Source organism: Tupaia chinensis, unplaced genomic scaffold, assembly GCF_000334495.1.
Source record: "Tupaia chinensis unplaced genomic scaffold, TupChi_1.0 Scaffold000111_1, whole genome shotgun sequence".
Lineage (NCBI taxonomy): Eukaryota > Metazoa > Chordata > Mammalia > Scandentia > Tupaiidae > Tupaia > Tupaia belangeri.
The window spans coordinates 919,828-931,387 of record NW_006159575.1 but is presented as its reverse complement, the minus strand read 5'-3'; the positions used below and the strand labels follow the sequence as shown (position 1 = coordinate 931,387).

Below are 11,560 nucleotides of genomic sequence, written 5' to 3'. Positions count from 1 at the left end.
AATATTACTTAACTATTTTACTTAAAATTTTATCATTACCCATACTATGTGACTATGAATACAAATAAATAAAGTCACAAATATTGCTTTTACCTTCTTTCCTGTTGTCCTCTCCTGACTTACTAATCACCCCTCCACTATTTTACTCTCCCTGAGTCAGCTTGTTTGCCTCCATAGGATATAATTTAACAGCTTATTTGGTCCTTTTTCTTTATCCCACTCATATATCAATGCCTTCTTATTCCGGTCAGCAAATCTTCTGCCAAGTATGTTCTTCCCACTCTTCATTAGATGTACTCTTTCTTTTGCCAGAAACATTTATTTAGTAGCATACTTTGTGGTCCAGAAAACTAAATTCTGTTCTCTGACACCATCTACAGAACCAGCTGTTCAGTTCTCAGTTCCTTCTTTATCTTCCAAAGTCATGACCTTCATTTAGAAGAAATTAAACCACCAACTGTGTCCCTAAGACCTTCACTTTCTTATGCAGGTTTATAAATACTCTACATATTGGGTGTCAGAAAGAGTTGTGATGTATTTTTATCTATGTTTTTCCAAGATCATGTATTTATATAAAAAACAAAGATCAATCAATGATATATTACCCATATTGTTCAATAAGCATTTTGCTATCTTTCAGTGAGCATCATAATTTTTGTTCATAGAAAGACCTGTCTTTATCAGTGGACACCTGAACATGGTGCTAATTTACAGTCTCATCTGAATTGACGGCTGAATACCACAGAAAGAGTTTTGAAGAAATGAAACAAGTGGATGTCTGATGGCGCAAGGTCAAGTGAGTATGGTGGGTGAGGCAACACATCCCATCCAAGTGCCAAGAATTTTTACAGGTGATCAAACATGTGTGTGGTCTCGTATTGTCATAGTGGAACACAACTCCTTTAGGATCAAAAGCTCTGGATATTTCTGGATGATGAATTCATTCAAACTGTACCATTACCGACAATGTACAAATTGATTGTTTGGTTCCTTGGTAGGAGCTCGAAAAACATGATACCTTTAAAATCCCACCACACTGAGAGCATAACTTTCCTCTAATGAGTATCCACCTTCAATGTTATTTGGGGTGAATCATCACAACAGGACCAAGTCATTTCCACACCACATTCTTGTAAACAATCTGCTTCTCATCACCAGTTTTCCCTTCAAAAAAGGATCAGTTTCCTCACATTGAATGAGCATATCACAGATTTTTATACACACTGTCAAATGAACTTCTTTGAATTTATGAAGAACTCAAATTATCAAGCTTTCTTACGTATCCCAGCTTCTTCAGGTGGTCATGAGCATTTTAATGATGGATGTTCAATGGTTCTGCAGTCTCTCATGTCGTGTAACATGGATTTGACTCAGTCAGTGCCTTTATTTTGTCATCATGAACCTCAATGGGCCTCCCTGACTGAAGAGTATGGTTGAGATCAAAATCACCAGCACAGAATTTTCTGATCCATTGTTGGCACTGATGTTCTTGTAGATCATTGTCACCATAAACTTTATGCAACTTTCCACAAGCTTGATGTGCATTCTTCCTCTTACAGAAGTAAAATAGTAAAATATGGTGAAAATGCAGTTAGGTCTCCCATATTCAACTTGTTGTAAAATCTCCAAAACTCAACCAAATTGCTTACATGTTTTTAGAATGAAGCTTAAAATGTCAACTGTTAGTGAGATAGCAATAAAATAGATGTGATTGACTGTAATACTTCCAAAAATGAACTAGCACTATCTGTTGTAAAATGCATCATGACTTTTCCAACAACCTAAAATATATTATAGGTTTGGGGTTTTATTAATTCATATTTTCAACAGTCCTGAACTGTTGAAATGTTTAAATAAAAGTTGCATCTGTGTGAAATTATCCAAAATGTTATGTGACTTCCTATGGATGAATCGATAACATTTTTTTGTCTTGTAGTCCTCAGTATTATTAATGAATATTGACATAGATATTAATCTTTATTTTTCTTGCTTATACTCATTTCACTTTTCGAGGAGTTCATTCCAATATGACCATTAGAAACGTTTCCAGTTCAATGTTCAAATTAAAAATGATTCTGAAAAAAATTTGATAATTATATTACTTAAAGAGCTCAAAAGAACTAAATTTGTGATGTTTCAGAATTGTTTTTTCACAATCAGTACTAAATCTTTAACATCTTAGTCTCCTCTATTCAAAGACTATCTGTTATGTTCACTAATTATATGCCTTTATTTAAGCTATGAATTTCTACACGGTTGAGATGAAAGTCTCCATAAAAAAAATTTAAAAAGCAATAAACTTAACTCAATTATTATAGAATTGAACTGAGAGTGAAGATTGTAATTGTTTTGCCTTTTAAAGAATACCAAAGATTTTTTTCTGTAACTCAAAGGTATATGTATTCAGGGAAAAGACAGTGATAGGTTTGAAAAATAAAATTTTAAATGAGCCTAAAATGATTTTCCACAACATGTTTTTCTCTCTTTGGTTCTCTTGTGTTGCTACTATGACTTGAAATGATTAAACTTACAAATGGAATTTTGAGTTCAATTGTAGATCAAGGCACTTGGGAACATTTGCTGCTTATATATGAATATTCTCTCCTTTATTGTTTACTATATTCTTAACTCCTAAAAGCCAAGAAAAAAAAAAATCTTGGTAATCATGTCCTTCCACAGGATTTACCATATTCTCTTGCATATGGTAGTTGTTTTCCATACCCATTGTAGAGTCAGCACCAATATCCCACAATACCTTCATATTTAAATAAACACAAGCTCTCCACTCCTAGGATTTGCCAGTCATAATCAAATTTTGAATAAATAAATAATTGCATAAGAGACTATGTCCCAATTTCATGGAACATACTTATACTGAAAAGCACTGGGTCATCGGAAAAGTCATGAAACATTTTTGCATAGAAAAACACATCCAATATTTGTTGTTTTTCTGAAATTCGAATTTAACTGGACACCCTATATTTTCATTTGCCAGATCTGGCAACCCAATCTATCACTGAACTACAAGAGTTATTTCTAATGGTCAGAGTAACTGACCTCATGAAAATAAATGTAATTCTGAGCTCTTTCGTGTAATCCAGACTTAGAGCTCCCCTGAATCAGATAGAGAACCAGTACTGTGCTTCTGATTCCTTCTTGCCTTAAAACATTTATACATTTGTAGATATGTGAGGGGTTATGATCTTCTAACCAGAGAGGAGTAAAAGTTTTCTCTTCCCAAAAGATTACCGTCTGTCTCCCTCTTAACACCTTCAGCTTTCCATACTCTTTGGAACACTCTCCTGGATATTAGCAGAGTTTTCTCTTGATTTCTACACAGGAATCACCGGAAAAGCTTTAGAAAAACTGGATACTTTGTTTCCACCCTAAAACAATTAAACTGGAAGCTCTGGGGGTAGGTTATGATCATTTTCAACTGTTATTCAAAGGTGATTCTAAAATGCAGTATGAAAACTTTGCTGTACATGACAGGGGGAATGATACTCAAATTCACTTGAAAATTAGAATTTTGGGGGAACTGATTACAATTCCCACAGCCCAGACAAATTATACTGTAATATCTGGGTGTGGAAGAAAGACCTTTTTTTTTTTTTTTTTTAAAGTACCCCAGGTAAATCCAAGCAAAGTGAAAAACCACTGCCCCAGAGTAGGCAAGGCTTCCACTAAACTTTTCATATCACCTCATATCACTACTCACAGACATTACTCTCTACTCTTCACAGCCTCAACTATTAATAGATCTTATTGCATTTTTATCTTCATCTCCACCCTCCAAAACACTATTCAAAAGTGGGGGGTTTTTTGTTTTGGTTTTGGTTTCGATTTTTGCCATAGAGCATGTATGCTTGCCAGAGGGAGAGAGACAAAGAAAGACAGAAAGTGAGAAATCATCCCCAAGGGGGTGTGGCCACACCACTTCAAACACTTCTCCTCCATTCTCCTCTCAGGACTTTGGGCACGGACTTTCACCCACTCAGCATGATTCTCAAACTGCAGTACAGGACTCAAACCATGGAGTTGTCCATGTGGAATCCAGCACCCCAAGAACCACATCCCAAAAGTAGTATTTTTATGAGTTGCAGATTTTACTGAAGGCTTGTGGCAAAGTGAGAATTTTATAAGGGGGAAAAAATCTCTTCAATTTAATAATAGACATTAAAGTTATTGGCCACCCTATCATCTGTTTTTCATAATCTGCTCTCTAGCTAAATATATCCTGACCAACCTATCAATTTAACCCTCTTCCAAACTGGTAAAGATTATACACTAAAGAGTGTATAAAGTTTTTGTTTTCCTTTGTCTCTCCCTATCAGTCTCTAAGTACAAAAGAACACCATGAAATATCATAAAAGATACCATCAACACCCCTTATCACCAGCACTACACACACACACCTATGCAGAAGGAGGCAGAGATGTTAAAATTCACTTGAACTTTAAGTGGCATTTTTTCCAACTAGGGATGTAAATAACTGCTTCACGAATGGATGTAATTATAGAATGTGGTAATGAGACAATCCTCAATTGAATTCTCAAAGTATATTTCAAAACAAATCTTAAAGTTTTACAAATGCATGATTTTGAAAAGTAAAAACAGATATACAAACTCAGATTCTCCAAGTAGTAGACTTCAATAAAGCAAATATTAGAAGATGATCAAAAGAAATTAAAATATCAATTAAAAAGTTTCTTTGAACTATCTCCACCAAATTTATTTTTGACCAATTCAATTTGAACTTATTTAATTATCTTTGCCATGTTGTTCATTCTTAATTATCATTTGTGGTTTTAATGTTATTCATACATTTTTTATACCTTCTCCAGCTTCAAAGATTAATACATTTTTTCATTATTCTTATTTCCCACTTATTCCCAAATTATCTCCCAATTACTTACTTCTAAATAGATAAACTGTTTTTAAACCTAATGAATCCTCCACTAATTCAACCTTGGGACAAGAAAGTAAGGCTGTTATGAGATTTATGTTAAATTTTGAGAAAGAACATTGTTATTTAATGAGATCACAGCTATGGCTGTAAATTATTCTCAACCATTACTCAATAAAACTGCCTAATGAACCACACCAAATCTCAATGACATACAATATGCGCATTGATTTTTATAGACATGTATAAACTGAAATTAGTTTGGGATTAGGCTAGGGTTTACTAAAATTGGCTTGAAGTTTAAAGGTATATCCAGGTATACTGTACCAAAGGTCAACCAGGAGTGAAAGAGAACAAGTCCAAATGCATGAGCATATTTCAAGTTTTCATTCACATTGCATGCACTAATATTTCATTGGCTAAAGCAAGTCATGTGGTTGAGTCCAAAGTCAATAAATAGGGAAGTATCAACCCTCAAAATGAAATAGTAATAGAGACTTAATAGTACTACTAAGAACAATAATTAAATTTACCACTATTGGGACCAGTAAGTGGTGTGATTGTTAAGGCATTGGACTCCCACACGGCTCACTACGGTTTGAGCCTTCAACCTGACAGCTTGAAAATCACACGCTTTATGTGTGTGTGTGTCCCAAATCCCAAGAGTAGAATGTAGGAGAAGGGACTGAGGAATGGCCATTCCCACTGAGGGGTGATTTCTCATTTTCCCTCTCTGTCTCCAGTGAGCACACATTCCTTATGGTAAATCTTTAAAAAGAAAAAAAATTGCACTATCCTAGAAATACTCAGTTTAGCATATAGGTGACAAAGCATTAATATTTTCATCCATATTCCATCCATCTCATATCTAAATGAGAACCACGAGTCTTTTCTGTCTATATTATCTTTCCTCTCAACCTCCCCTTTATTCTTCTTCCAAAGTGAAAAAGTTTCTCAAATATCAGAGAAATAGACCATGATATTAAATAGTTTGGGTTCTGGGCAAGATTCCCTGAGTTTTAATTCTTGTTCAACTCTTTCTCAGATGCATAACCTTGGTGAAGGTTTCCTCATTTACAAAGTAGGGGCAATGATGATCTTTCCTTTTTTTTTTTTTTTAAATAATTGGTATTTTATTTTTTCCCAGAGGCCAGACAGTTCTTCATTCCTTAAAGACTCAGCTCCTTACACAGGCTTTGGTGGAGAGTGGGCAGCACTCACAGGTCTATATCGGGGTGGGGGTGTTCATTACTTCCCAGGTACTTCCCAGTTTCATGAGATCAGTTCTGGACTACCTTCCTATGAATGGCGCAAATCACACAGTAATGTAGCTTCACATACAGCTTGGGGAGCACATAGGCATAGATGTAATAAACTAAGAACCCAATTCCTTCAACAGCTTCACCAGCCTTAATGCCTACTTGTCCTATTTCATTGAAGACGTTTGCTTCAGAGATGTCCCTGACAGCTGTGGACTCCGTGTTTCCGATGACGAACTTATAGCCTTGTCCTTGGGCACGCATCGGGCGCAGTTGGTGCAGCGAATAGGCTGCACAGGGCTGGGACCCTTTTTGGCACGGCTGTGCTTCCTTTTCTTCATCATCTCAGAAGCAAGACTACGAGCAAGGGGCAATGACCTTTATAATCTTGGTTTCACTCATTTATAAAGTAAAGGCAATAATATTAGTTACCTCATATGGTTGTTATGAGCATTAGATTAAATAATCTCTATTAAGCACTTAGAATATTATTAGCAAATAGCAGGTGCTCAATAAAAATTAGTTCCTTAATGGAGAATGGAATTTTAAACAGACTTTGACCAAGACTAAATGTTTCCTTCTCCCTTCACCTTATCCCTGGATCCTCTTTTGTCCCAGAGAATAGCAATAAGCCCTCCTTTTACTCTACACATGGCTACCCTATAGGACTGATCCACACTGGTTAAAGAATACTCCACCTCAGGAAAGGAAGCTTGGCATAAGTTTCTTAGGTAACTGTAGCTCTTTTCTTCGAAAGTACAAAGTAAGTTCCTTTCCTCTTTTATTCTTTCTGAGGAGAATGTTCTCTACGTAATTTTTACAAAGAATGAGTCATCATTTGAGTCCTTATATTGAGCCAAAAACTCTCCTAAGCATTTTGTGTGTGTGTTATTTTACTTAATCCTCCCAAAGATACTAGGAGATAAATAACATTATTCTTGTTTCCAAATGAACACAATAGAAGAAGGATTAATTTGCCCAAAGACTCAAAGCCAGCAAAATAGGTCTGACTACAGAATCTCTTCGAAACAGTAATTTTGGTAGCCCTTTGAATGAAATATGGCTTTGAAATAAATGTTCTGAAAATAAGCACAAAATAGGTATGAGGTTATAGTGCTTTCTGAATCTGACTATAAATGAAAAAATTACCAGTTAAACAATTTAACCTTTTCCATATTTAACAGGGAGAACCAAGGTTGATTTTTTTTTTTAATTTTTTAGGTATTAGAATTTATCCAAAGGGAGCTGACTCAGGCAATGTAATTGTTTTCCAACTGTGTTCTGCTGAGCTTGAGGGTTTCTGTGGGTAAGAATAAGCCTTATGGTTTCCAGCAGCAAGGTTTGGAAAACCCTAATTAAAATTGAAATCTCAAATCAATACTTGTGTCCAGTAGGTGGCGTGGAGGTTAAAGCACTAGATCCCACATGGCTGATTATGTGGTTTGAGTCCTGGTCCCAGCAGCTTGAAGATCACACTAGGCATGTGTGAGTGTGTACCCAAAGTCACAAGGTGAGACTAGAGGGGATAGGACTGTGTCATGACCTTCCCCGCTTGGGGGGATGGGGTGTGATAGCTCACTTTTCCTCTCTCTCTTTTTCTGTCTCTGGCAAGTGCACATGCCCTATATCTAAAATGAAATCAATACTGTTTTTATTGTAAAGGGATGCTTGAGTTTAAGAAGATTATGGCAAAAAATAGTACACATTCATTCACTAAACAATAAATACTGAACACTGCAATACTTTCTAAATCATCTCAACTAGAGTATCTTCCAAGCCCTTGCTTATCCCCAGAAATGTTGCTGAGATTATATTATTGACATCCAGGGCTACCATGGATGATCATGTTGTGCACAGCACAATCCCAGGGGGTAGGGTGTTTATCAAATACAATGTAATTTGAATGTCACTCCGTGTTGTGCAATACGGTGATCCAAATGACATTCCCCCATTTGATAAAAATTTAGATCATGGAAAATGTTCTTATAGTTTTCCTATCTATTTCATGATGCTTTTATTGTAGTTAGAAAAAGGGACATTTTTTTTTTCCTGGAGCATTATTTTATATGGATTTGCTGTCTTCAATAAACCTCCATACAAAATCTGAAAACAAGGTCTTGCTATAAAAATGCAAGATAATGGCTTAGTTCCTCTTATCTTTTTTAGCTAGTGTATGGATGCAAGTTCTAAGAGTCTGCCAAAGATAACGGCAACTTCCTATTAGCTTTGCTAAGGTACTCATCACATCCATTTCAGTTTCAAAAGACTATACAATTTTGTTATGTTCAGGTTTATATTTTGCATTTTACCTATTTGTAGAGTCTGCCAGATATTAAGTGATATCATAGTCTGTATGAGAAATAGAAAACTATCACCTTAAAATAGATGATAATATTATACCTTATTAAAATATTCAAGTGCATTTTCTTCTAGAGACCATGACTTACAATAACAACAGTTATCAATATGCAATTATTTCTGTTACCTTAGAACATATTGACATTCATTTATTTAAAGATAATGTAACACATTTGTATTCACTGAATTAATCTATGGATATGATTAAACATAGATACCCATTTTATACCAAGCAATAAACTTAAAAAATGCAATCAGAGCACTTGCATGCTAAAAACAGCTCATCTCAAATTGAGAAAATTGTATGATGGCTTATTTCAAACACAATTGAAAACGATTGTAAGGAAACAACATCACAACTTGGCCACAACCTTTACTCTATCCAGTAATGGAACATTGGAGCTAGCCTAACAGGGCAAGTGTTCAACAGGAGCATCGCTGCTGTTCAAGAGTGATTGCCCATTTATCTCCATTACCGTAGATGGATGCAGAGAGATGGTCTAGCAGTGGTTAAGGCATATGATTAAGAAGAACATAATTGGACATGATGCCATGGAGTAAATTATTTTAATACAAACTAAAGAATGTAGTCAGTGAAAGATTAGAAAAACAGCCTGAAGATTCATATTGATATTGGGATGTTCTTCTTTTTAAAGTTCTGATTCATAAAGCAGTTTACTGAGTTAGGTAATCAATCTTTAATTTTCAAAGATTTATATTTAAGAGAAAAAAGTGTCAGAATTGGAACCAGCAGTTAGCATAATGGCTATGTCGCTGGACTCCCATGTAGTCGACTGCAGTTCGTGTCTCGGACCCAGTGGCTTAAAACTCACACCAGGCACATATGCCGTGTGTGCCCAAGATCCCGGGAGGAGAAGGGATTGCGGTGTGGCCATCCACCCTGGGAGATGATTTCGCGCTTTCTGTCTCTCTGTCTGTCTCTGTCTGTCTGGCGAGTGCACATGTCCTATAGTAAAAACCTCTCCAAAAAAAAAAATGTAGGAATTAAAATACACCAAAATGAAAAAAAAAATAAAATAGCCCTATCATTTTAATGTACCCAAACTTGCAAGATTTATATGCCTTAAGAAAAAACATTATTTTGAGAACAGTCCTTCTTCAAGAGACAGACAGCTTCATGGCTCCTACGATCTAGCCATTTGGGGAGAAAGGAAGATGTCCCACTGATAACTGGGCCTCCAGCATCCAAAACTCGCGTGTTTGGGAAGAAACCGACCATCCACCAGATGACTAGAAATCGCTGCAGGACCACAAGAAATATGGGGAAGCAGGAAAATACCTCTCCCACAAGGGAAAAGGATAGCTCCTCTTTATCCACACACAGTTCAATGGAAATCATGGAAATGTCTGATAAAGAATTCAGAACATTCATAATGGCAAAGCTAACAGAGATGGAAGAGAAGAGAGACAAGGAACTGCTGAAGAGGAAGGAGAAAGGAGTTGAAGAGTTCCAGGAGGTGAGGAAATTCATGCTAGATCTAAAAGAGGAATTTCACACTTTACAAAAGAATCAGATGGAACTGTTAGAGATGAAGGCTATAATACAAGAAGTCAAAATCTCCCTTGAAAGTATTAAAAGCAGACTAGATCATACAGAAAATAGAATCTCTAATGTAGAAGAGAAAATGGTTGGCCTAGAAAAATCCACCGCGAAGACTGAGAAAATGGCCCAAAAATTTGAGAATAATATGCGAGAAGTACTAGATACCATCAAACGTCCAAACATCCGGATAATAGGCATCCCAGAAGGTGAAGAGACTCATAAGGGCATTGATAATCTATTCCATGAAATCTTACAAGAAAATTTTCCAAACCTGGAGAGGCACTCAAAGATTCAGTCCCAAGAAATACAGAGGACCCCAAATAGAATCAACCCAAGAAGATCTTCTCCAAGACACATTATAGCCAGATTGACCAAAACCACAGACAAAGACAAGATACTAAGACTGGCAAGAGAAAAAAGGCAAGTTACCTACAAAGGGTATCCCATCAGACTAACGGCAGACCTCTCATCGGAAACAATGAGAGCGAGGAGAGAATGGGAAAATGTATTCAAAGTATTAAGGGAAAAGCAATTTCAACCGAGAATTCTGTACCCAGCAAGGTTATCGTTCATTTGGGAAGAAAAGACACGAACTTTCCCAGATAAACAAAACCTGAAAGAATTTACCAGCACCAGACCGGATCTCCAAGAAGTTCTTAAGGGAGTGCTATGTCAGTAAAATTAAATGCAGACACACAGAAATAAGAGTTCAGAAACTAAGAAAATGGGCAACTTAATTGTAGGGCCAAAAGCTGGAGTTGAGTATTACATCCCAGATTTCAATCTGGAACATCGAACCTCAACAGATACAGAAGAAAGATTAAGTACATGAGACTGAACTGATGAAACAGTATTCTACGACTTGACTAAAATATTGCTGCTTTTCTTCTAAGCTTTGTTGTCCGGTTTTAAGGATTTTTGTCCTGTCTTCAGCTATCAATAGATTCATGTTCCTACTATTTGAACAGAATACTAACCTGTTTCTAGGCTTTAAGTTTCAAAGAAATATCCTTACCAGTTCAAAACTGCTTTTCTTGAAACCATCGGCTGATCTTGCTATTGAAAGTAGTTAGATTACTTATGATATTGTGTGATCAACGAAATGTTGGGGGGAAAGGAATTGAAGACAACTGTAGACAGCAGAGATAGTGTAATAAGAGAGTGGAATAGGGCAGAGGGCTAGACATGGGGTAAAAAACATATATATGAAAGTAGAAATGGAATATTATGGATGACAACATGCATTATTAAGCCACTATGCAGTATATTCTAGATGGGAAACCACATTTAGAATGTTGTGATGATGCTCAGGGAATGAATGTAAATTAATAAAAAAAATTTTCAGAAGAAAAAAACAGGCATTAAAAATACCTATTTGATGACTTCAGTTAAGATATATAGCCCTAGTTAGGTGCTACTTTATAGTATGTTCATTCTATTCACTGAGGTTTATGCCTAAAGTCAGACTTGTGT

At 36.0% G+C, this 11,560-nt stretch overlaps 1 pseudogene; it reads left to right on the top strand.

The window, feature by feature from the left end:
• The first annotated feature begins 781 nt into the window (after nucleotides 1-781).
• The window catches only part of LOC102503171 (phosphatidylinositol transfer protein alpha isoform-like), a 34,269-nt pseudogene continuing 23,490 nt past the window's right edge, over nucleotides 782-11,560 (top strand).